This window comes from Arachis ipaensis, chromosome B02, assembly GCF_000816755.2.
Source record: "Arachis ipaensis cultivar K30076 chromosome B02, Araip1.1, whole genome shotgun sequence".
Classification (NCBI taxonomy): domain Eukaryota; kingdom Viridiplantae; phylum Streptophyta; class Magnoliopsida; order Fabales; family Fabaceae; genus Arachis; species Arachis ipaensis.
The window spans coordinates 10,908,154-10,912,535 of record NC_029786.2 but is presented as its reverse complement, the minus strand read 5'-3'; the positions used below and the strand labels follow the sequence as shown (position 1 = coordinate 10,912,535).

The 4,382-nt window shown below is 35.7% G+C and overlaps 1 long non-coding RNA gene across 1 annotated transcript in view; it reads right to left on the bottom strand.

Moving 5' to 3' along the window:
• The window catches only part of LOC110267450, a 13,995-nt gene continuing 10,286 nt past the window's right edge, over positions 674-4,382 (bottom strand). Inside the window, exon 3 of the long non-coding RNA XR_002355091.1 lies at positions 674-684. This is a non-coding gene — a long non-coding RNA (uncharacterized LOC110267450). The remainder of the gene's footprint in view (positions 685-4,382) is intronic.

The window sequence follows — 4,382 nt, the reverse complement described above, 5'->3', positions numbered from 1 at the left end:
TTATGATGCTGAAAATGATTAAAGGACTGAAATTTTCTAGTTTTTGGAAGAGGTGCATTTCTTTTGATATAATGATTTTTGTTATGATTATTCCTTTTTGTAAACGCATTCCAACCAGAATTTTCGAAAGTGTTTTGGCTTTTTGAAGATAAGGTTCTATTGTTAAATGTTAGTTTTTTTAATGTAACCTCATTGGTTAGAACATAGCCTATACCCGACTTTTTAGAAACAGTTTCGGTTCTTGAAGACAAAGCATTTTCATTTGAAAAGGAACTTCCAAATTTCTCTTCATATATGGGAACATGTCCCAAAACAGATTTGTCCATGTTGGACTTAGTTTTTTATGAAGAGGCCAGAAATATTGTAGGAGATCTATCAAAAATAGCGTCATCATTTGTCACATATCCTAGACCAGATTTTTCAAATAATGGTCTTTGACTTGCAAGCAATTCATCCAAGTTGCTAGATCTTTGAGCAAATTTTGCTAAATCACCATTCAGCTTTTTAATCATTTCATTTAATCTTTTATTTCAGCAATAAGCTCTTGAGAAGGATCTACAATGTACTTTCCTTTTAGTTTTTCAAGTTCAGATTTCAGAAATCTGTTTTCTTCAATAATATCCAAAGCACATTCAGTTTCCTTCACCTTTTCTCTCAAAAAATTATTTTCATCTTTAAGCATTTCTTTTTTAGATTTGCATTTATTATATTTATTCAACAATTTTTTAGAGTTGAGGGTGAGATCATCAATGATAACATGTAAATCATCTATTGACAAGTCATAATAATTTACCTCATCAAGTTGATCCTCACCAGCCATGAAGCAGATTTTATCTTCACATTCGGAGTCTTCTTCTTCATTCGAATCATTCTCAAGATCCTCCCAAGATGCCATGAGCACTCTCTTCTTTTCTTTCTTTCCTTTATCCTCCTTTTTGAGTTTCAGACAATTGTGCTTGAAATGTCCAGCCTCCTTGCAATGGTGGCAAATCACTTTACTCATGTTCTTCTTGTACTCCTTTGAGCTTGAACCTTTGTACTTGCCTTTGTTCCTCATTAAACTTCTAAGTCTCCTAGCAAAAAATACAAGTTCATCATCTCAAAAACCATCACTAGACTCACTCTCTTTTGATTCTATTTTTGACTTAATGGTTATTCCCTTTTTCTTTGAGTCCGGGTTTGTGTGTGTTGCTTCATAGGCAAGGAGTTTTCCTCTCAGCTCATCATAGGTTATGTGACTTAGGTTGTTACTCTTGGCTAGGATGGTAGCTGTTGTTTTCCATTCCTTTGTGAGGCTTCTAAGTAGTTTTCTCACTAGGATTTGTTCTGAGTAGGTTGTACCCATAGCATCGAGGTTGTTGATTATGATTGAGAATCTCTCAAACACTTCATCAATACTTTCTCCATCCTTCATTTTGAACATCTCGTAATCTTTTCGCAGCATATCAATCCTCGTTTCTTTGACCTGTTTAGTGCCTTCATGTGTAACTTGGAGTTTCTCCCGGATTTCTTTAGCTGTCTTGCATCTAGATACCTTTCGGTACTTTTTAAAGCTGATAGCACAGTGAAGAAGGTTGATGGCTTTAGCATTCAGCTCTACTTTCTTCTTGTCATCATCGTTCCATTCAGTTTCTTCTTTTAGAATCACCACTCCATCAGCACTTGTTTTTCTTGGAATCTTGGGACCGCTTACAACAATCTTCCATATGTCGTAGTCAATGGATTGGATGAAGATCCTCATCCTTTCTTTCCAGTAGGCATAGTTCTTCTCGTTGAAGATGAGGAGCCTATTGTTTGACTGGCCTTCAGTTAGAGTGTAGGCAACTGTGGTTGTGCCCAAGTTGTTCGCCATTGGACCATTGCTCCAAGCGGTGAAGCTTGATTCTTGAGACCAAGGCTCTTGATACCAATTGAAGGTTGTAGAAGGCTTAGAGAAGAGGGTGTTGAATCTATGGCTTTCTTTTTCTTTAATGAAATAACCCTTTAATTACAAACATTCAATCTGAATCTGATTGAACTCGGCAATGGAAAATTTATAAAACCATTTTATTTTGTCTCATGAATATTAGAAAACAAAACAGAGAAGGGAAGAGAGAACCTGACACCATCATGTATCCTGGTTCAGTTTTCTTGTACAATGTAACCTACATCCAGTCTCCACCACAACAGTGGTGAAATTTTCACTATAGTTAAAGTATTACATACACCAATTCCACAAGATTGACACAATCCTTTCCTTCTCAAGTTCTAACCTAACTTGACCTGGCTATGCTAATACCTAACTCTTCACTCTTAGTGCTTACCTAACTAAGAAAGGGGTACCTCACTGGTACAAGATACAAGACACAAGAAATAACCTAAAGAAATCTGAAATCACTCTAGGCTTTTCTCTCAAGAGTATCACTCAGCCTTTTATCACTCATTGGCTTTTTCATAATCTCTCTCTTTCAGCCTTTTACCACTCAAGAAATTACATAAAGATGTACATTGAAAATAAAACTACAATCTGTAACACATGAAGGAGATTGATACTTCAATAGTCTCAGTTGCTATAGGTTGAACCAGATTCACTTGACTCTGATTGAGTTCCTCATTCTGGCGGAATGTTTCTTAAACTAAAGAGCACTGCCGAAGTTGATGAACTCTTTAGAGAAAATTTCTCAGAACAAAAACTTCAAACCCTGGTTCTCTCTCCTTACCTTTAGAAGGATGAAAATTTTTCTTTTTGTATCTCCTTGCATGTTGATGAGTTGCTTTCTTTCAGTCAACTCCTCGAGCTGTGTGCTTCCAAGCTTGTCATTTCACTTCCTTCAATTAACCCCCAAATTAGGGATTTCAAAGTTAGTTCTTTTTGCTTGACCGAAGACATCAGAATAGCAAAGAGAAAGTTGTTTAGTGGTAAACCTAAATTCAAACCATTAAGAATGTTCTTTGGCTCCAAGAAACTTTGTGAACCATTGATTTATAGCAGCAGAGATCAAAGACTTCTTTCTACATTTAACCAAAGATGGTATCATAGAAAGTTGGAGAAGGAGTGAAGAAATTAACATGCATGCAAATGGAAATAAATCACCTTTAACTTTTGACTTAGCTTACTGTAGTTTGATTTGGGTGATTAGACATTTGCTTTCTTTGATTAAGCTTTCTCTTTCTTTCTTCTTATGAGCAAGTAGCAAGTGGAACAAAGCTCTCTCTCTCTCTTTTAGTGAAGCAAACAAGTGACTTTGGCTTTGGAGATCTTTAACTTGATGGAGTCTTCATAGGCTTGGGTTGGATTTGTTTTATTTAGCCCAACTATTTTCATTGCATTATTTTCTATGGCTTCGTCGGTTAGAAAGACCCACCAGCAATTATTTTGATTTCTTGCATTTGGGCTGATGTTTGTTTTAATTTTGGCCTGCATCACTTTATCAAATATAATTAAAAACTAATTGGATGATTAACCCAATAAAATAATGTTTGTCATCATCAATTATAATTAGCTAATTTCTTAACTCAACAAGAGGTTATGTCACTGGAAACCAAGCTCAGACAAAGGTTGCTAAGTTACGTCGGGAGTGGGTCGAAACTGACAAATGAGCTCATTATCTGCACTAGGGATAGACAAGCATCATACTTGTTTGCGCATATTTTTTTGTGAGTGTGTTTCTTGTGATTGTGGGTGTGCTATATGATTGCTTGATTTTTGTGTCCTTTATTTGTTAAGTCTAAATATATTCTGTTGCCCATTGTTATCGGCTATGGTATTAAAATAAAGTTAACTTCTAACCCCGACCCTACTAAGAACTCCCCAGTTCTTACCCCCTATTTCCACCCCTTTCAGCTACAGGTGTGAAGGTTTAGTGTGGAGCTACAAGAGCATAGCAGATTATATTCACGGGTTGAATTATTAGAATTTATTTTCCCCTCATCTTATATTGTTTTTAGTTTTTAGAGGGGTAGAATTTGTGATTAAGGTTCTTTGACATAAGTCTATGTATATAAAGCTATGTGAATATATACTTTTATGGTTAGGTGATTTAAAATAAAGTCTCCTTTCGATTTCTTAATTAAAGTATCAGTTCGTATTCTCGAAGGCTCAATATTAAATAAAGAAGTATATAATAAAAAGTTTTAGAGGTACATGACGCAACGCCTAAGCTTTAGTACGATCGTGAGGTGCTAAAAGTTAGGGTATTACATTATGGTATCAGAGCAGTTCATTCCTGTTAGAGCCTTGGGAATGGACTGACTATGCTTCCCTGCATACTCTGAGTGTCTGTCATGCAATAGGACTTGTCCTAATGACAAGAGTTTGAGTTTTAGATGTATGACTGTCTATTGATTAATGCTGTTTGTCGACCATTGCATTCCTCATGGTATTTGGTCTGGTCAACTTAATA